A 22,587-nucleotide genomic window follows, 5' to 3' on the forward strand; every position below is an offset into this window, starting at 1 on the left:
ACTTAAAGAAAGGAACAGAATAACGGAGCTGACTGTTCATGTCAAGGTTTCTTTCCCTGAAGCAGAAACAGATCTGAGAACTGGTCAGTTAGCAGTAGTTATTGCAGGTTCCTTCTTTTGCATAAGGATTAAAACCAAAGGAAATTCATTATCATACCATTTGAAACTGGCCCATTTGGGAGATTGGAGTGCTAATCTCTAATCCTGTTTTGTTGGATAGTCAAACAAACAGTCCTGTTCAGACAAACAGCCCCGACCAAGCTTAGTGATTGGGAGCTACAATGTAAGTGACTCCATTTTGGTTTTTAGCTTCGTCTTTTCAGTAGCTTAATTCAAAATAATGACTTCCTGTAATTTTTATTTACCAACCATTGCTGACACTGTGAACCATATTTACAGAGAAGCTGCATTTATGGGAAGTCTGTATTTTCTGGAGGGTGGGAATCAGAGATGGCATATCAGAGGACTAAAGATATAAGAAAGATTTTTCCCTGTAAGTCAAGGCTTAGCCCTAAATCTTCGCAGGCTTTGTGGGCAGTGTAGATGCTTACTAAACAGTTTATTGTGGAACTTAATAGTGATTATTAGATCTCAGCTGTGCCATCATTTCAGAATTATAAAGTTACCCGGTTTATGGACCCAGCAATAAAAGAGAAATGAAGTATGGAAACAGAGCAGTTCCCTTTCACTTGATTTGTTTTGCATTTTTAATAAATGCTTTTGTGCATGGAAGAAATATTTATTCCATAATATTTCTGAAGGTATGCATTGTTTTATTACCGAAGCACAGCACAATTTCTCAGGAACTCATGTTTACATAAAGGGAGATGCTGAGTTTTGTTTATTATTTTTATGCATTTATTTGCCATCTAAAATATGATACAGAAATACCATAAATACGATGTAGAACACTGATTGAAAAAACTGACCTTAAAATGTCTATGCTTTTACTGTTTGGTTTTCAATGACTAAGATACTGTTTGGCAAGATCAAAAGGTTACCTTCAAGTAAATGTTTAATATGGACTATTTCATGCCATTTTCTTTTTAAATTGATTTCATGTGCTTAGAGGTTCTCAAGTCCATTTACTTCTGTCTGTCTTTCCTACTCTCCCTGGTTGTTATGGTACCCTCTTCACTGGTCTCTTCCCATTGGATCTCCACCTTCAGTGGTAGAACCCAGCTATCAGTATGGATCTTAGGACATTGCTCTCCCTTCCCATCCTGCTCTCCACTGGAGTCTGGTTGGAGATTCTCATTGTTTAATGTTTGCCAGCCTCCATGATCGTCTTCCCAGCTTCATCTCAGACTACTCTGTCAGTAACACTCAATGCTTAAAGATTTCCGCCTTTCTCTCAACCCTTTTAATATGTCATGCTGAGCCTGGGTGCATGCTGTCACTCCCCGTGGAGTATCATCTTCCTCTGCCTGACTCCTCCTCAGTCCAGTTAACTTTAGTTTAGTGCCAGCTCAACTTGATTTCTTTACCCTATAATAATTGGATCTTTCGGCTCTAGGCTTTTGCATCACCATGTATCTTTTTTTTTTCTACCACTGAATTTACTGGTTATAATTTATACTTCTGTGTAAATTGGTTTTGTATCTGACTATAAACTTTGTGAGGGCAGATAGTGTCCCGTGTTTGCTCACTATTACTAAATCTTCAGCACTTACCACATATTAATATCTCATGAATGTATGACATGAGAGAATGAATCGGATTTGGCTGATATCCTGTTGATTAATTGCACACTCAATGCCAGTATCCATAAAAAGAGAAATGGGCTTTCAAGAAAATAATGAAGTTGTCTACTCATTCTATATCTGCAGTCCTTTGAAGTGGGTTTTGGAACATTTCTGGAGAGTGATCTTTAAGAGTACAGTCATCTGTCAGTCCTAGAACCCTTTGGAGATGCCCAAGTCTGCAGTTGCTCAGGCTCTAATATGGAGTGGCACAGTATTTGCATATAGCATCTGCACATGCTCCTACATATGCAAAACCACCTCTGGATTATTTATAACATCTAATACAATGTACACTATGTAAGTAGTTGTATTGTTCAGGGGGCCGGGTGGACAGGACATCTATATATGTTCTGAATAGTTTTTTCCTCAAATACTTTCACTCTGTGGTTAGTAGATTCAAAACCTACAGAAACAAAGGACCAATTGTGGTTTACAAACTACTTAAAAAAAGCACATAAGCTTTTGGAAAAACATAATCTCTTGATAAAATAATATCCCTGTTGGAGATTCTCCTTATTTCTGTGAGTATGTTTAGCCTACAGATATCAAATTCCACATTCAAAGGACTAGATTTGCTACAGTTGAAAATTTAAAAGGATGTTTTTATACATGGAGGCAATCCTATAAGAGTTGCATCTAAAATGTTTTGTGCATTGGCAGGCATTTTTGTAATAAGGATGTAGTCTCTGAAGAGACTAATTCTCTTATGGACATGTGGTTTCTAAATGTATTTTAATTTTATTTCCCTTTTTGTTAAAAGTCTTTCACAGGGCCATTCTTCATGCAGGCCATGAGGTGGAGGGATGTGCTTTATTTAAGTTATTCACTTCATCTTAGTACTTTTTATTCTGCATGGGCAAATAAATCTTGCAGACTGTTTTTTTTTTTGTTTGTTTGTTTTGTTTTGTTTTTTAAACTAGAAAGGCTTGCAATAGGGGATCAAGTTATTTATAAGAAGTTGAAGTCTCACAGATGTTGAATTCTATGTTCAGGACAATTTCTTTTTAGTGTGAACAAGTATAGGACAACATATGCCACAGTCTTTAGTTGAAAAGAATCAGGGTTTCTTGTCAAATTATTTTATTCAAGATTCATTATTCAGGCCTTCTGTTGACTTAGCTATAAGCACTTCATTATACAAGGCACTGCCCTTTTACCATCTGATTTTAGGGAGAAAGTAGCTATGCATCCTTCTTTTCCTCCGTAGCTTAAATCACTGCTGCTTTTTATTTATTTTTTTAAATTTTTATTAGATATTTTCTTCATTTACATTTCAAATGCTATCCCGAAAGTCCCCTATACCCTCCCCCGGCCCTACTCCCCTATCCACCCACTCCCACTTCTTGGCTCTGGTGTTCCCCTGTATAGTGGCATATAAAGTTTGCAAGACCAAGGGGCCTCTCTTCCCAGTGATGGCTGACTAGGCCATCTTCTGCTACATATGCTACTGCTGCTTTTTAAACCGGAGTAACTGTGTCTGAGATAACACATATTTATTTTTTTCATTTTAGCCCTCGGGCACCTGTAAAAGCAACTACTGGAGATTATGTTCAAGTGGGCATTTGCCCTGGCTCCATGCAGGTCACTGCCAGGCTATAGTTTCTGCTACGCAAACCCTTTGAGAAAATGCATTCCCATCAGTGCAATTTGGATGCTTTCATTGGAATGGACAGCCGAGAAAGCTACCATTTGGGTGGGAAGCCTTAGTTCTCTGGCCAGGAACAAACATTCTTTTGACCTTTCGTTCTGGTGTCCTTGTTTGCACCTGAGTCACGGAGGCGGCTTGGTGTGCGTTTGCTCTTTGTTTCCCTTCCCACTTACCGATAAAACCTTACATATTCCTGCTGCTTTGGTTTTGACATTATTTCCTTCTGCAAATATATTCTTTGTGCCTAGCAATAATGTCAAGATTTGTGAGAGAATTTCTGGTCTTTTGAGTTTGGTCTGTTGAAGAATGGTCCTTTGCTAAATACCAAGGCAACCAGGTAATTATGCTTTAGTCAATAAGGCTGGTAAGCAAAATCCCTGAAGTGCTGAGAGGACTTGCTTTGTTCTTTGCTTGTCTGTGTGAGAGTCAGCAAGCCCTTCTGTGGTTAAGTTGCCACCTTCTAGTGCCTGGCTGACCTTCATCTGTGTGAGCCCTGGCCGGACATCCCTGCTTCCAAATGCGATTGTCCCTAGAGGGATTTGAATGATGTCACATGCATTTTGACTGAGATGCACTTACATTTTCATTTAGTCCTTTTATATATTTTTTAATCTTCTATTCTTAAGCTGGGGTCATGTTATTATGTAATGTATTTGAGAGGCACAGATCCTGTGCATAGCCCTTACCTGATTGTTCCTCTATTTCCTGTGTGGGGCATTAAATGAAAGAGAATTATTCTTTTTGGTGACATAGGGACATCTAGGGAAATTATTTTGTGTTGGCTCCAGGAAGTCTAAAGAATGATGGCAGTAACGTGCTGAAGTCACTTGTGCCCACTAGATGAGTACCGAGTGCTATGAGGTCATGAGAAGTTAATGGAGAATTACTGCTTTGTAAACATAATTCCCTCCTGCTTCAAACAATGACCTGCTCGAGTTCAGACAGTGTATTCTACAATCATTCAGACGTGAATTGGACAATTTAAAACTGGTAAGCAAGGGGCAAAAAAGGAGTCACGTCTGGCCATTTGTCTGCGGAAGCCAATCCACTGCTTTGCATGACAGGCTTGCTAGTCTTTTAAAGAGGGAGCTGAGGTGGAAAGCCTTTAACCTCTGAACCCTGACCTCTGACCTCACAGCTAGTGACCCAGAATACTCTGCAAGGCCACCTTTCCTATAGCGGGGAGGTGTTACTTTCCCTAAGAAGTGAGACAGAATCCTGGGCTGGCCACGCAGCCCAGGAGGGAGCTAACTTTTCCTCTTCAGCACTACGACGGAAAAACAGAATGTTTACTGAAAAGAGAAGACAGATTCAGGTTTAGAAGGTAACTTTGCAAGTACTTAAGCTTTGGTCTAACCAACATGAATGTAAAACAGTGACTGTTTTCATGGAAATAAGAACGTTGTTTATTCTCATCCGAATATGAGTGATAAAGTTCAGGAGCACAGATTCAAGTTACTATGAACCAGGTGTTCCACTGGGGAAGAGATTATGGGAACTTTTGTACTCACAGAACAAAAGAAAGCTGTAAGTCAATACAGTTAGCAGTGGGAGCATCCCTAGGTGGGATGTAGCACAGCAGGTGCATCTTCTATAGGCTTCAGATGTTCAGAATCCTGCAGGATTCTTAGTGTAGGGTTGGTGGACTTAGAAGTATGCCAAGCCAAGTGATGTATTCTGAGAAGGTTGCCTATTAATCACTAGGATGTCAGGCCAGGCATAACAGTTGAGATAATTGGCCTTTGAATGACTGGATCAAGTCAGATGGAGTGGCACAGGCCTATAGTTCTACTATTAAGGGGGCTTGAGGCAGGGAGATCACAAGTTCAAGGCCTGCCTGTTGTGAATTCAACACCTATTTGGGCAGTACAGTAAGATCTCATCTCAGAATAAAAAGTAAAAAGAGGGCTGGGCATATGGTCGAGTAGTAGAGGGCTAGCCTGACCCTGAGTTCAGTTTCCAGCATTGGGTATGGAGGAGGTAGGGCTTTATTTTTTATTTTTATTTTTGTAGTTCAGGAGAGTTTTGGCTCTTGACCTACAACATTCCACCTCTCCATGGTTACATATCATAGTCAGCTGAGATCAAGTATCCTGCAACATCCTTAGTATTCACCTTCTTCAGAGAACTGCACATCAGCATTCTGAGCTCATTTACTGGAGCCATAGTGTACACTAAGCACCGTGTGAGATGCTAGAGAAGATGCCAAGATCATCACCTGTCAGAACTTAGGAAGTATATAAAAATAACTTGTATAGAAGGGAGGATTCATTCATTCCAGAGGACATGTATATTGGGCTTGTGGTGTTCCAGGAATAGACACCATTCATTAACTCACCCTGAACTTCTGTTACTATGTGCCAGGTGATGTTCTAGATGCCAAGGTTGTGACTGAGAACACAGCTAGCACAGTCTGTGTACTCATTGTGTAAGTGTATTTACTATGAAGGAGAGAAACAGTAAATAAATATGCAGGAAAAAAATAAAGGAGCAAGATGGACTGTATGCAGTGAATTGGGTGGGTGTGTTAGATGCAATTGAGTTTGGTTTGGTTGAGGAGAAAGCCTTCTGTGGAAAGCCTGGGAGATCCTCATGAAGATACTGAAGGACAACTCCAAACACTGAGCTGTGTGGACAGAAACCAAGGGGCAGTATGAAAAACTGGGCTGTCCCAGAGAGATCTGGAAAGATGTGATGAAACTTTGTAGTGAGAACCCTGATTTAGTGCAGGGGGCTGGAGAAAAGAAGGAGTTATTTCACAGGAGAGAACTAAGGGCTTCCTTCTGGGTGTGGTGACATTTAAACTTGGCCATTAACCTGCAGAGATGTAGGTGAGGCATATATCCCACACTGGCATGACCATGAGCAGAAGTGGATAGATGCAGCTTATTTTTAGACGAGTGGAGTTATGATAGCTCAAGGTGTAAGAAGGAAAAGCCACTGGGAGCTTTGGACTCAAATAGCAGCTTGCTTCAGGAGTGCAGGAGGACCTCAAGTGGGTATTTGAGAGGCTCAGATAGTTACAGCTTTAGAACTTTATGCTGGTAGCATCTTATAAATAAATTGCCAAGAAAGACAGAGGTAATCAAGGGAGATGGTGGAGGCTTGAGCCATGATCCTGAGGGACTGGAGTCCTGCTCTGGGACATGGTCGATGATGGATTGCCGAGGAAGGAAATGAGGAGTAGTTCTGATCAGGCATGGAAAGACAGGGAGGAGAGAGAAGACAGAGACTCCCAGACAGCTGATAGAGTGGCTCTGTGCCCTACTCACTTGTTCAGATGCCGCTGAGAAGGTTTGCTGTTGGTTCATTTGTTTTTTGTTTGTTTGTTTGTTTGTTTTTCTTTTTGAGACCAAGTTTCAAAAATCCCAGGCTGTCCTGGAACTCACTCTGTAGACCAGGCTGGCCTCGAACTCAGAGATCCACCTTTTTTTCTGCCTTCTAAGTACTGGGATTAAGGGCATGTGTCACAACAACCTGGTTGGGAAGTCTTTTTAAAAAAATCTCATATTCTGGATCCATCTACTGGAACAGCTTATTTAGAGTAAGCAACAGGAGATACCTTTGCGTCCTTCAAGAGGAGTGCTAATGCTTGTTCCTGCTGGAGCATCATAAGTAACTGTGGATTTTCACCCTGGATTACTATGAAGCATGGGTTCAAATTCCTTCTTGAACTCTTATTGTGTTGGTGTAGAGCCTTATGATCTTCACATTTGAATTCTGTTCTAGTTTTTGATATTCAACTCTAGAGACTCTAATTTATGATTTTCTTCCTGAATACATGCATTTATTTTAAGTTCCCTTAAGTACATTGTAGAAGTAGCAGAGGCTAACTGAATATGCTTTCTATGAGATATTATTTTAATGCTCTGTGATGGTTGGAATGGGATATGTCCCCTGTATTCTTGGGACCTTAAACACTTGGTTCCCAGTTGTTGGTGCTATTTGGGGACATTTAGGTGGTGCAGCCTTCTTAGAGGAAGGACATTCCTGTGATTGGGGTTTTGAGACGGAAATCCTAGAGCTACTTCCCCTTTTCCACCTCTGCTTCATGCTAGTCGTTGAGGGTGTGAGCTCTCAGGTGCACGCTCCTGCCGTATGCCTACTGTTTGCTGCCACACCTCCCCACTGTGATGGACACAGACCCGTCTGCAATCATAAGCCCAAAGAAACATTCTTCCTTACAGTGCCTTGCTCATGGGGTTTTGTCAGAAAAGTAACAAATACGTTATAGACCAGTAAACACAAGACTTGTTTTATTTTTTCATGGTCTTCATCTTAGTTGGTTATTTTCACAGTGGTCTAAACAACCCACTGAGAGAAATAGTGTTTTTAGTAAAACTCAATGAAAGATAATGCAAGTCGAGGCCAAGTTCATGGGGAAATACTTGCATGCTGACCTGGCCCACTCTGTTTCTTGGTCAGTGATACATTCCTAGGTGTGTGACTCTTTGCAAGAAGAACTGAAAAAAGAAAAAGAAAGAAAAGGAAAAAGAAAAAGAAAAAGAAAGAAGATCATTCATTCACAAGTGTTTGTGGTGGCTCCATTTGGAAACTTAGTGTTCATGTTATTAATGGTTCAGAGGTAATCCTTACAGTTGAGCTAGCTCAGTATAGTATTGCTTTAATTTGTAATCAGTTTATGCAGACCCTGCCTTAGGAAACTGCGCAGCATTTGGCTTTGCTTACGACCGGGCGTTAAGTAGGCTGCTGAGTAGGTGAGGAGAGTTTCTTTCTTGCTGCCTAGACTATGCTGTATAAAAAGAGATCTCTTTTTAAGTTAATTTTTTTTTTTTTGTAAAAGGCAAACACTATTTCTCTCAGTGGTCAGAAGATAAAGTAGATGCCATTATAACAAAAATATTTTTAACTAAAGAAGTCCAATAGGTATATAGTTAAATACATAAGCATATTAAATATGAATCCAAATAACTAGTTGTGCTGCCTTCATTTATTACATTCTGTAATGTCATTATTATTACCTCAAGCCACTCTTTCTGGTCAGCTTTTCTTTTCTTTCCCTTCATGCTTTGCCTTGCTCTCCTTCCCTTTTCCTTTTCCTTCTACCCCCCGCTTCTGTCTTTCTTTCTTTCCAGGCAAGGTTTCTCTGGGTATCCTTGGCTGTCCTGGAACTCACAATGTAGACCAGGGTGGCCTCAAACTCAGAGATCCGCCTGTCTCTGCCTCCTGAGTGCTGGGGCTAGAGTAGATGAAGCCTGGACTGGAGAGCTGGTTTAGCGTTCTGAACACTGGCTGCTCCTCCACAGGACCCAGGTTTGATTCCCAGTGCCTACATTCCCAGTGCTATCACAGAAAGGTAAACATTTCTAAATTGATACACTTTGTTTTAGACTGGTGACCTATTTTTCATTTCTATGGAGGGTCACAATGCTTTTATGATTTAATTTATATGGGAAAGAATGAGTTCAGTCCGACAGCACAGTGGCATTTTCAGACCCTCACGGAATCTGATCGCAGCTGGAGAGGTGCAGTTGTGTGAAGAGGGTCAGCTGTGCTGCAGTGTCTCCTTTGTGGACAGCACAGGCAGGGAGCTGAGCTCTCTTCTGACTGTGTGCATGTTAAATGGCCTGATTTAAAAAACACAAAAAACTGGAACTGCTCCTCTCCATGAAAACTGATCACTGTTTAGTGTAGAAAAAACTATCTGCTGGATTTTTATTACATTAACCAGAGTCTTCTATTAGGAAGCACAGGATACAGTTCTTTCTGATCTCAGTATCAAAAATAGTTGTTCTTTCTCTTGACCAACTGGTTTATTTTTACCCTGTGGACAGGAATATTAGACAGATCACATTTCTGTTTGCACATAGTCTGCAACAAAGCTCGAGCTTACCCCTTTTCCTTTCTCTGTTCATTCCTACAGCAGCTTGGTTTTTTTTTTTTTTTTTCTGGGCCCTCACTTCTTGTGGCCATCATTAGTGGTGCACCTAACTTACCTTACTGCCTTAGAATGTGCTTGGAGATAGTGTTCCCACCAGTTGTACTCTTTGAAGGGCTTTGCACACATTTGGCACCTTGACAGTGGCTGAATGAGTATCAGTAAGCTGTTTAAAAATAGTTCTGTTTCTTGGCTTAGCACAGTAGAACGTTTGCTTAGCACGGAGCTTGCCCAGGTTCAGTCCCCAATGCTGCCCCCAAAGGTGCTACAAGTGCAGCTTTTGCATTAAGCTGAGGGTCATAAGACTTACATGGGTGAGCATACGGCATGCGGCTGTAGCTCATGTGATAGAGTGCTTGTGTAACGTGCAGGAAGCGCTGGGTTTGATTCCTTGCACTGCAGAAGTCAGGTGTGGTGGCTCAGCATTTGGGAGATTGAAGCAGGAGGAGCAGACATTCATTGTCAGCCTCAGCTACAGAAGCAGTTAGAAGCTATGCTGGGCCAGAGACATTGGCTCAACCTCCCCCCCCCACAAAAAAAAAAAAAAACCAAAACCAAACCAAAAAACACCTCCAAAACAAAACAGACAAACAATGGAACTATTGAAATGTTGACTACAAGAGCTAAGTGCAAGCACTAACACTAGAGTTGGCCCTAGGGGCCGGGATGTGGGAGTGATTTCAGATGACTATTCCTGACAGGACAGCGTCTGGCAGGAAGTGAGTGAGTGCCCTGTAAGTATTTGCTGTGTATTATTTTTGTTACATAGCTCATGCCACTTGCATAGTTACCTTACCTGCAAAAGGACTTGACCTTTTTTCTACTTTTGAAGAAGTTACTGGAAGGCTGGAGTCTTGGGTCTCCCTTCTGCTTTCAGCCCTCTTCTGCTCTAAGATGAGTTATTTAGACTTTATGTGCCTCTGTTTCCTCCTATGTAAGGTGCTGTCTTTAATGTTGACAGTTCTTCAATTCTTTAAGTCCCAATGGGTCTTCAATTCTTTGATCTTGCCTTTGCTGAAGCAAGAGGGAGGGGGTTGCTCTGCCTGACTCTTTGATCTGGGATGGCAGAATTCTGGCTCGGGAAGGGACATGGACCCATCACACTGCTCCTGGGCCCCTTCTCTTAGCCTAATCATCACATGGTTTTTACTTTTTCCTTCCTTTGATACTGTTTCGCTCTTTTGGAAAGCAGCATTTTTGCATGCTATGCAATGCCTTGTGTCTGTTCTCTTGGACATAAGTTCGATAAGAGAGAGATCTTTATCTTTTTGTTTCAAGTACCTGACATACAATAGGTGCATGTAGGGATTCAAAAACATTCTTGGATGATCAAATAGATGAAATCTTTTTATGATCCAGTAGACAATGTTGAGTGGATGTTTCTGTTAGTTTTTCACTTTTATTCTTTTCTGAAATAATTTGCTTTTCTGATTTCCACCAGTGACACCATCTTCATGTTACCATCAGGAGCAAATTCCTGAAGGATGGGGTAGCCACATCAGAAAAAGCAAATGAGTTGATTTCTAGGAGGATGTGGTCAGTTTCATGGTTTAAGATGCAGACACAGTGGTTAGAACTTTTCTTGTACAAGGTATATGGAGCTGTCTTCTCAAACAGGACCTCAAGAACTATAACAAGAGGCCACTGGAATCTATTTCAAATTGCCAGAATTTATCACTAAACTCTAAGCTTCTGCTGGCTTCTTCTGATATGCTTCTTGTGACATAGGAATTCCACAGGGGACTCCTTGTGGTTTCCACTGTCCGAGCTCTGCAGCCAGAGTTTGACTGCCCTCTGTTAGTCTCTGGCCCAGGCAGGTGCCTCCTGAAGGGGCCTCGGTCCTGCTTTTCACTGTGTCATTGTGGCTTTGTCCCTCCTCCACCTCAGACCAGTCCTTCTTAATCAACTGAATGAAATTTCCATCCCCCACTTTGGAAAGTCTTAAATATCTCATTTATTATTTATAATATTTATGGATTCTCCAATGTAGGTTTCCCTTTTGAGGGGCAATGGAGTAGTGGGAGTGGGGAGCAGGGTCATAACTCATAGCTGAGATGGAACCTGATAAACTGTTTACAAAACTGTCCAGATGCAGGTGCCTTTCTAGAATGTCATAAAGTTTCAAGGGGTTTAGAAAATTCTGAGGTCATGCCCTTCCTACTTTTGGGGGTATTAAAATATCCTTTTTTACATTATATGATTGTTAAAATATCTAACAATAGTAATGGCTTCAAATGAGTTGTCTTTGCTTGGAAAAATAGGAAATTGGCAAGTTAGCTGATCAAGTATATGTGTACAGCACACACACACACACTTCCTCAGCCTCTTGCCCTGCATGGTCAGCTTTTGTTATCAGCTTGGGACACTTGGGAAGAGGGAACCTCAACTGAAGAATTTCCTCAGTCAGATTAGCCTCTTGGGCATGCCTATGAGGTATTTCCTTAATTGCTAATCAGTAGAAGGCCCATCCACGGTGAGTGGTACCACTCCTGGGCAGGTGGCTTGAGTCAGGTAAGACAGGTATCTGAGAAAGCCAGAGGAAGCAAGCCCACGATCAGGGCTCCGCCTTTGGCTTTTGTTTTAATGATCCTGCTTTGAGTTCCTGTCTTGGCTTCCCCCCATGATGAAACTGAAGGCCAAGGAACCCTTTCTTCTTCCCAGATCTTGGTCAGTGTTTTCTTACAGCCGTAGGGGAGCAGACTAGAACAACCTCTTTGTGTGTATTTAAAGTAATTCGCTGCTCTATGAGGCCCACAGTCCTGTTGGCTGATAATCCCAGGAGCACAGGCCTCCATGTCTTTCCTCTGTTCAGCCATTTTTCAGGGTCTTTTAGACATTGGATTCCTGGGCTATGGTTTGACTGCTTATCCAGCCAGGAGATGAATGGATGTAACCTTTCCCATATGCAAAACAGGCACCTTCCCTAGATGCAAAAAAGTTCTTTCCTTTTCTTGAGCTTCCAAGAATATATTTTTTCTTGTTCAGTGCAGATTAATCTATACAGTGGCATCCCGTGCCCTTTATAAGTAAGTCAGCTTTCGGCAGGTCACCACGAGAGAAATTGTGCAGAGCTTTCTAACTTCTCAGCTTATTAAAGCACCCAGCGAGGATACAGAAGACACTAATTTGCTCATTTTCTTTCTAAAGCTCCAACTATTTGTTCTCCTGTTCCCTATTGTAAGGCAAGCTAACATTCTCCTTTCCCTAATTGTTCCACAATTTCAAGTTTTCATCGAACATTTCATCAAATTCACTGTATATTTACTGTTGGATTTGACATGCTAATTATTAGGAGTGTTTGATCACATAATTCTAATGATGTTCAACAGTACCACACAGCTCACATTTGTACAGAATGCTGTCAGAGTGACAGGCAGCAGCAGCCAAGAGTGTGCTCCCACTGAACAGCTGCTAAGAGGAGGTTTTACTGGAGATGTGTGTGGTGAAGGGCAGAGGTCTAATCAAGGTAAAACCAAAGAAGCTTTAAAGCCTTAGAGAAATGTAGGCTTCAACCTCCAAACTCAACAGCCCCAGTAGTCCCCATTGGGAACACGCGTAGGCTACAGTTCCAGAGTTCTGTTCCTGCCCCTCTCTGACTCTTCATTGTCTGCCTCTGCGTTGGCTCTTCTCCCAGTTATCTATACCCGATGACACCCCATAATCTTTTGGTTTCAGGCACTTATTAGAGCCAATGCTTTTCATAAGTCAAATTCTCAAGACACAGTTTGATGGACTCAACCAGCGGATCCATTCCCTGGTGGGAGCCACCCTGGGTTCAGAGACCTTTTAGGGTTGGGACAGGGAAAGCTTTACAAGTTAGAATAAGTTGGGCAGCTTTGAGTTGGATGTTGTGGCTCCTGACTGGGCTCTCTGTTATTATCTGTTCTCTCATATGTATTTATTTTTTTGGTTTCACACATTGAGAAATGTCTTTTCTATTATAATACTTTTTGAAGTTTCATTTTGGCTATCATATTTATTGCTGTCCATAATCATTTTATTTTGTTGTGTCTTATTCTCATTTAACCGTTGCAATGTCTTGAGACTCTGAGTTGTATGGTAGTTATTCTTTTAAAAGTACTCGTATGTGTCCACAATTATTGTTCAGTGAGGATCTACTGTCTTCTTCCTCCCCATTACTGGTTTTAATTGGCTGCCTGCTCATAATTAAACATTAGGCCCTGGGGCTGGGGTGTGTATGGCTTCATCAGTAGAATGCTTGCTGTGGAGACAAAAGGGCTTGATCTTGATCCCTAGACTCATGTGAAAAACCAGGCGTGTGGTACCCACCTGTAATCCTGGTTCCAGGAGGCAGAGAGGGCTGGATTCCTAGACACATACATCACCAAGAACTCTGGCTTCGCACGCGCACACGCACGCACATACTGACCCACCCGCCCCATTTTCCTCTACTCTTTCCTTTTTTTTTTTTGTTCTTCCTTCTGCTGTACTGCTTTCTCTGCTTGGAATGTATGCGCTCCCTCTCCCACCATATTTCTCTCCCTCCCTCCCTCCCTCCCTCCCCCTCCCTCCCTCCCTCCCTCCCTCCCTCCCTCCCTCCCTCCCTCCCTGCCAATGTCTTTGGCATAGTATTGGAATATGTGATAGCCAGCCAGGATAAAAAATTTATTGTGAATTGCAAAATTCACTTCCGAACCCACACCTCACTCCTCGCTGCAGTCGGCTCAGTTCCTTTAGACATGAGTGTTGACATGTTTGGTCTGTCAGGTTGCTCAAGGGCTTTGTTTGGGAGAGGGAGAGGGAATTGGGAATGTTAACACTCGTGACTCAACCTTGCCCATCTTGTATGGTTCTCCCCTCTTTACTATGGATACTTGTTGGCTAGCCTAGAGCTCCCTGGTTCTGGCCACCATGGCCTTGGGCAGTAGCTCTCTTCCAGTGCACCTATCAGCACATTCCCTTGCTATCTTTTGTTTTCCAGAAATTTGTTGAAAAGTTTTGTCTGTTGAAAATTATCCTCTGGGTCAGTGAGAGGTTTTAGTGGATAATGCTTTTTGCTGAAAAGTCTAACAACCTGAGTTCAATCACCAGGACTGACCATCTCCTTCAGATTATCTCTGACCTTCACAGAGAGCTGTGGCATATGCCTCCCCATGAAAACAAACAAACAAATAAACAAATGTACTGAAAAACTTAAAATTCTCTTGACATATTGTCTTTCAAGCCTATGGAATTCTTCTGTTCTAATTTTTTAATTTTATTTTATTAGGAACTCAGGAGGGATGAGCAGGCCACCAGACACACTTAATAGGTTGTTCCTTTGAGAAGTAGCACTTGATATTGGCTTTTAACATGTTTTATTTTTATTTAGAGAGTGTGTTGTGTTTCTCTCTCTCTCTCTCTCTCTCTCTCTCTCTCTCTCTCTCTCTCTCTCTCTCCACCCCCCCATCACCCCTGCCCCCAGGACAACTTTTAGAAGTTGTTTCTCTCCTTTTACGCTATAGGTTATAGGGTCGTCCTCATGCAACTACCTTTAACCACTGAGCTACCTTGGTAACCCCATTTAGGTTTTTAAACTGAGAAATTTGCATATAGACACCCATAAATGAATGTATAGGTTGGGGGTGGTGATATATGCCTGTTATCCTGGTAGGCAGAGGCAGAGGCAGAGGCAGAGGCAGAGGCAGAGGCAGAGGCAGAGGCAGAGGCAGAGGCAGAGGCAGAGGCAGAGGCAGAGGCAGAGGCAGAGGCAGAGGCAGAGGCAGAGGCAGAGGCAGAGGCAGAGGCAGAGGCAGAGGCAGAGGCAGAGGCAGAGGCAGAGGCAGAGGCAGAGGCAGAAGAAGGATTGCAGTGATACAGAGTAAGACCCAGCGACAGAAGATCCCCAAATTAAATCAGAGCACCACTACCACCAAAACCCACAAAAAAAGGTACTTGGCACAACTTACAGGAAAGTAGTAAAATGAGCACCAGTCCCTACTCACTAGGGAATGGACTTTTCTCTTGTCACCCCAGGCACCCTCACATTTCCTCTCTTGCTATCAGACCCTCATCTATGTTGCCTCCTGTGATGACGATTAGCCTACATTTTTTTTTGTCATTCTCTCAACATTTTTTTCTTTTTTTAGAACATGTATTTGCCTCTTGTGTGTTACATCCAAACAATATGTTTAATTTTAGCCACCTTTTCTCTTTCTACAAATGGATGCAGATAGCATGCCCACTTCTCTACTTTGCTGTTTTGTTTAAGGTTGTATTTTGAAGTTCATCCATTTATTCATGAAGCTGTGTTTTATCTAATTTTGTCACTGTTGACTCTTGCACTGTAAGTAGTTGCCTATGCCACAGGTTGTAGAAATGGATTGTTTGAGGATTCCATATGTGAGTACTGTATTTACTTCATTCTCCCTGCCCATCCCTCCCTCATCCCTCCCATTTCTTCCCAATTCATGGCGGCAGCGGCGGTGGCGGCTTCTTCTTCTTCTTCTTCTTCTTCTTCTTCTTCTTCTTCTTCTTCTTCTTCTTCTTCTTCTGTTATAATCATTACAGATATGTATATAAGTTTATAAATGTAACCTGCTGAGATCATTTAGTTGTGGCCATCTGTGCTTTGGGCTGATGTCTTGGGATTGGCTAACCTATCTGGAAGTTCATCCCCAGAAAAGACTGATTTCTTCCTCTAACAGATAAGATTGTATGTATTTATGGGCTAGAGAGATGACTCAGTTAGTAAAATGCTCACCTTGCAAGTTTGAAGACCTGAATTTGATCCCCCAAACCCATATAAAAAATTCTGGGTGTGGTGGAAGGTATACCTTTGTAGCCCCAGCTCTGGGGAGGAAGACACAGGTAATTCCTGGAGCTTCTTAGCCAGCCAGAGACTCTATCTCAAAATATATGCATGAACATATAACATGCATGAACATATAATGTACATGAAAACTTACATGTATTTATATGTATAACATGTACAATATGTATTTGTATGCACAACAAGCTATGCATAGTGTAGGCTGACTGACTTGTAATTTGCATATTCATTACCTCAGATTTTTGTGAGGATGCACTTTTAGCATATTCCTTTTCATTTTTCCTTTTGCTGGGGATGGAACTGCAGCCTCATGAATTCTACATAAGCTCTCTTCATTGAGCTCCACTCTCAGTCCAGCATTTCTCAAGAATACGATGTTACTATTGTCATCATGTCATGCGGTAAATCTCTTGAACTTGGTCATCCTAATTTAAATCTTTAGTTTTTGACCAAAATCTCCCTAGTTATCTTTTTGAAAGAGGATAGATTTCCTCCTATATGCACATAGAATGATGCAATCCAGTCCTTTAGTTCTTGGTACATGCCCAAGGGTTCGATTTACTTCCTGCACTAACTACCTCACAGGATATAGGCTCAGTACCACAAAATTATTGTTATTTCAAACACCAGTTGTAAGTCGTAGGCCGCCAGGTCACCAACAACTTCTGTCCAACTTGACTACAGTCAGAGTTCCATGAGGGAAAGTTGACAATTGCCAACTTTTTACAAATAGCTGTAAAGTGTACAAACCAATATCCGGATGACGTGGGTGAAGTCTGGAAGGGTCTGAGCTTGGGAGCACCTCTCTATTCTGTGGGACGTGGGGCTTCTCTTCATTCTCCATCATATGTACATACTCTTGTTCACTTGTGAGGTAACCCTCTAAACTCTGTTTAATGTGTTTACTGTGTGTGCTCAGTTAGCTCACTGATCAGTGGTATTTTTTTTTTTTTTTTTTTTTTTTGAGATACAGTTTTGCTATGTACGGAGCCCAGATTGTCTTTGAACTCAAGATCCTCTTGAATGCTACCATGTCTACACTGTGGTCTTGTCTTTTGCCTCTCTTCCCTCCCCAGAGGCTGTGGATTGGAGCACAGGAGGGTCAGGGTAGAGGAATGGGGAAAATTGTAATCCAGTAACTGGTCACAGCCTTAGTCCTCCAAGAGTCCCTCAGCTCATCACAGATTCACAAAAGATACCTCTCTCACCCCATCCTTTAGAAAACTCCAACGACTCTAAGAATTCCTGTGCAAGGAAATCAGGGAAGAAGTGCATATAGGTCTGCTTTAAAAAAGATGGCAGCTGTGCACTGTGGATGGATATTTGTGTTGGTGTAGCTTTTATGCTCATGAGGTAGATTGGTATGGACAGCTTTTCTGCTGCATGTGTTTCTTTAGTGTATCAACCTTGGAGTAATTCACTGGGCCGCTCCAGCTAGCCTCAGTCTCACTAGCCTCTGGATGCTAGGATTACATGTGTATACCACCGTGCTTGCTGTATGATAGATTTTTAGATTGTGCTTTTCTGTTAAGATTTTAAAGATGTAGTCAGTCCTCTGTATTTGTGGTTGTCACATCCTTGGGGTCTCAGGCTAAATATATGGAAAGAAAAAATTGGTGTCTGTCCTGAGCACATACAGATCTATTTCCTCATCATTACTCAGAACACTAGACCATAGGAAATGCTTACACAACGTTTCACTGTGTTAGATAGTATATGTAATCTAGAGGAGACTCAAAGTGCACTGGAGGATGTGTGCCAACACCTCCATGTCACATGAGGGGCCAGAGAACCTCTGCTGATTTTTATCTCAGGGGGTTATGGAACCAGTCCTTTTACTCAAAAATCCTTCCAAATTTGGAGTTTTCTAGACTCCAATATGAAAAAGATAAGAAACAGCAAAGGAAAGAGGGGAAATGGAAAAATATAAAAATCCAAGTAGCCAATAAATATATAGAAATAATCAATACACCTGCTTACACACACACACACACACACACACACACACACACACTCACACAGAGTATATGTTAGATCTATGAGTGCTGGTAAGGAGAAATAGCCAAAAGACAAATTTGACTTACCTGAGTCAAATTAAAAAAAAAACCATAACATAACAAGTGCATTAGAAGTATTTTTATTGTGTTGCTGGACTTACTATGAGCAGACATTTCATAAAAGGTTTAAATGTGTTTGTTGACTGGTCATATGAAGCCCATGAATGGCCTTTGAATATGTGTATTTAGTTTGTATGGCCCATTGTATAGCCCAGCCTGGCCTGAAACTTGTCATGTAGACTAGGTTCTCTTGCTCCAGTCTCTTGAGTACTGGACACAGGCACAAACCACCATGCCTGGCTTCAGAAGAAGTTGTTTAATTTAAAGTAATGTCTGCACATTGTAAGAAGTTTGAAAGTATGGAGAAGTATAAAATAAAAATGAAACCTCATTTAATACTTGAATTTAATAATTTATGGATATACTTGTTATGTTTTTTTAAAAAAATTTTTACTCAGATAAGGTCATATATGCTATGTTCTTTTTAGTGGTGTCTTTTGGTTATTTCTCCTAACCAGAACTCATGGGTTTAACATATACTGTATGTGTATGTGTGTGTGTGTGCACATGCACATGTATTGGTTATTATTAAATACTTATTGACTATTTGAATTTTCTTATTTGCACCATTTTTCAACTTTCCTTGCTGTTTCTTATCTTTTTTTGTGTTGGTTGTAAGTACTCTTAATTCGTTTTTATTTTAGGGTGCTGAAGATTGGACCCCAGGTCTTTCATATGCTGGGCAAGTGCTCCCCTTTCCCCAGCACTTCTAGTTATCTTTTTATATTAATAAAACTTACATTATACACTGTAGATATTTCCCCAGATTCTCTTTCAGCTTAATTTTTGCTTTAACTTTTAAAAGTATGTATCTGTTCATGGGTGTGTGTCCATATCAATACATTTGAACTATAATTTTAAAGAAGAGGTTGAATCTAATGAATCTACTGTTCTTTCTGGCTTTTTGGGCAATGCTATGATAGTTTTCTTTTCTAGAATGTTCTACTTCCCCCCACATCTTTGCAAAATGAACCTATGAAAATATAGCCAAGCAGCTAGCTTCTTCCTGCTGGTCTGTTGACCATTCATAACTGGCCCATTTTTCTCATATTAGCAGGGGAACACATGTATTTTAACTTTAATTCCACTAAAATTCAAGTACATTAGATGACATTTGTTATAACAGAGTCATTTTCTTTCCAGTTAGCTGTATGTTTAAGTCAAACCTCGCAGGGCTTCTTTTGTCAGTGAGTCTCGTGGAGATCAATGTGCATCTGGTTAACAGTGTTCTCAAGGGAGATGCTATTGAATGGGAAGCTTGAGGATGTTGCTTTATGTCAACACTCGTTTGAAAAACGCCTTGGTTTCCAGTGTGTACACTGCCAGACCAACGTGCGTGTGCTCCTGGGAAGTCTAAGCACGTCAATGAAAGGAGATATGCATACCTGGCCTTTCAGGCCTCAACCAAGCTTTTCAGTTTTTAAACATAGTGGGTTTATTTTTTTCTGGTTATAAAAGTAATACATATACATTCTAGAACATCTTGAATATTTAGAAAGAGTAAAACACGCTGTGTTCTTATCATCTATGGAAATGACCATGCATTTCTTTATAGTCTTTACTTCTGTGTCTGTGGGCAGCCACTGGAGCACATATATCCATACCAACACGTGTAGCTATTTTATAAAGTCAGAATGTAATTGAAATTTTTTTACTTGCTATTATGGCATAAACATTTTTCCATGCCACTACATATTATTCTACACAAGTCTGATAGTTACCTGTGCGGCTTTCAAGAATCACTGAAGTTTACTGTGCCTTACTTATAACCAGGACAGGAATACTAATGAAACCTACCTTACAAGCCTGTAAGGATTAAATTAATGTAATGCTCACAATGAATTTGTTGATATATTTAAAATATTTGGGACAGACTTGACATATTTTGAGTGCTTAGATTCCTTCCTCACTTCCTCTCTCTTGTCTGAGGTAAGGCTTTATATGTGGCCCAGTTGGTCTGAACTAATAATCATCTTGGGGTTACAGGTGTGGGTCACATGCCCAGCAGGTTAGTGCTATTCTTACTTAATAACACAGTATATAATTGTTCTGTAGTATTTCATAATGTGAATACATGGTAATATATTTAGCACCTATTTATTGGACACCTTTTAAATTTGTAGATAACTCTTTTAGGACTGTATTTCTAGGGATTGCTGTAGAACTGGAGATCCAGGCTCTTAGGCATTATGCAATGCCCATTTGATTTTGTTGTGGGTGGGTGATAAAATTTGGTCTTTTAATTGTTACCGGTCAAGCTAGTTGACCCCCCGAGAAGGTTACTTCAGCATTAGGCTGCCTCTTGATTCAGGCATTTTACCACATCAGGAGCCAGCGCAGTTTTGAATGGGGAAGACTACCATCTCCTGTCTTCTCTTTGGGCTGAGGAATCTGTCCTAGAAGGTGACAGTGGACCTACAAATGTCCTACAGGACCCTGTAGGGAACGTAGCATCCTGCAAACTGGAGTGGCTTCTCTGAAGACTAAGGAGGTGGGCGGCTGGTTAGCTGTGGTTGGCGGATTGCCTTTCCCCTCCCCGTGTTATATGGCAGTGTATTTGTAACTGTGTTTGTTTTAAGCTTCCATGGACTTGAACATTATAGTCTAGGGAAGAAAACAGAACAAGGTTTAGGCAAATCAGGCCTCAGGAATCTGAAGCAGCGTTTATAGTCAAACACAAGGAACCCTGGGAGGCACACAGGTGTTTCCCTGGGGGCAGTTTTGAAATCTCAGAGATTGACCCTGATGTTGCCTTACACAAGATCAGTTATAGAAGTTGGATTAGGAATACTTATGAATACAGCCCTCAACTTTTAGCTTGCTCATGAACATGCAGAAGACTATTTTGTTTTGTTTTGTTTTGTTTCTTTTGATTTATATGGTTTACTCTCATCCCAGCAGCAATTCTTCTGGCTAAGACTGGCTAACCACACATCATTCTTTTCTGTGGTTTGGGACAGAAAGAGCTGCCAGGTATCATTGAGAGGTCAAATCTCAGACACCCCTGACTCCTCCCACCAGCCACTTCAAACCCCAATTTGTGCAGATGACGACTTGACCTCTAAGCCGCTCAGCTTTCTAATTAGGAGTTCGCCATGTTAGGGAAACAGCAGCAGGAGCATCACGAGACCTAGGAAAATTAACTTCACACACACAACTCATATTTTTCTTTATGCAATTTGTATGCCAACTGGTTTGAGGTTTCACAGAAATATAATTAGAGCTATTGAAGCCAAAGATGTTTCCCCTGTTATTAGCCAGTCTTCAGCATCACTGTGATAATAGCATCTTGTCTAAGAAGACTGGAAGCCCTGCCAAGGCTTTGTGGGTGCTATAAACTGAGACAGCCACAACTGTCATTAAAGGGGGGCAGGTCATCCCTTGGCAGGGTTAGCTACTCCTGCCTTGCAGTGTTTGTTGGCTTAATTCCCTCTGGAATAGTAAAACTTGGTATTCCAGTTTCATTTCTGTTGGTGTGGTAAAGTACCCTGACAAGAAGCAGCCAAAGGGAGAAAGGGTTTATTTTAGTTCACGATTCTGTTTATGGTTCACTTTTGTGGGGAAGTCACCCAGAAGGAGCTTGTGGACATTATGTTCAGTCAGAAGCAAAAAAAGGGGAGTGCATACAAGCTCACTTGGCTTGCTTGCCTGGGCTAAGCTGGGCTTTTCTACTCTTCAAACAGTTCAGGATCCCCTGCCTAGGGAATGGTGCCACCTTTAGTGGGGTGATTCTTCCCATATCAGTTAATTAAGACAATCCTTCAGAGACATGCCCATAGGCCAACCCAGTTTAGAAAATCCTTCACTAAGTTTCCATGAGTGATTCTAGGTTGTGTCAAGCTGACAATCATCTAACCACTGCACAGACATTGCATGCCTGTACCAGAAACTGCAGAGGGCGCACACATGGATTGCTCCAATGCTACAAAATGCCACTCTTCCAGAGCCTCCCCTCTTCTTCACAGAGCTAGTTAAAAAGAAAGCGCTTTCTCTTCCCAAGCTGTAGTGTGATCCATGAGTGTCACCAGCTGGCCTGACTTTACTCAGGTGGATACATTTCTGCTGTGTTATTGTATGTGAATGCAGTGATGCTTCCTAAAAGCAGAGAAGCAGAGGGTTGGGCCGACTGTCCTGTTCATTAATTGACTAGTGAGCTGTTTATGTTTAACAAATAGATATTACAGTTCTACTGTGTGTTGAAAGCTCAGTTCTGTGGAGACAGGTAAAACAAACATATAAAACAATTCCTGTTGAAAAGAAGCCCGGAAGTCTAGACAGAAGCACTAGGTATTGAACAGCCCACTTGGCAGCACACAGGGCTGCTCTCTGATACAGTTCTGGGAAATGTGAGGCCTACCCTGGTCACAAAGCCCTCAGAGAGGAATCAAGGCAAGCAAAAGGCGATT

At 41.4% G+C, this 22,587-nt stretch overlaps 1 protein-coding gene across 4 annotated transcripts in view; it reads left to right on the forward strand.

Annotated features, from left to right (window-relative positions):
• Positions 1-22,587, forward strand: part of Fhip1a (FHF complex subunit HOOK interacting protein 1A) — a 252,082-nt gene that overhangs the window by 21,130 nt on the left and 208,365 nt on the right. The window lies entirely within an intron of this gene.

This window comes from Mus caroli, unplaced genomic scaffold (genome assembly GCF_978045245.1).
Source record: "Mus caroli unplaced genomic scaffold, Mus_caroli_1 scaffold_3, whole genome shotgun sequence".
Classification (NCBI taxonomy): Eukaryota; Metazoa; Chordata; class Mammalia; order Rodentia; family Muridae; genus Mus; species Mus caroli.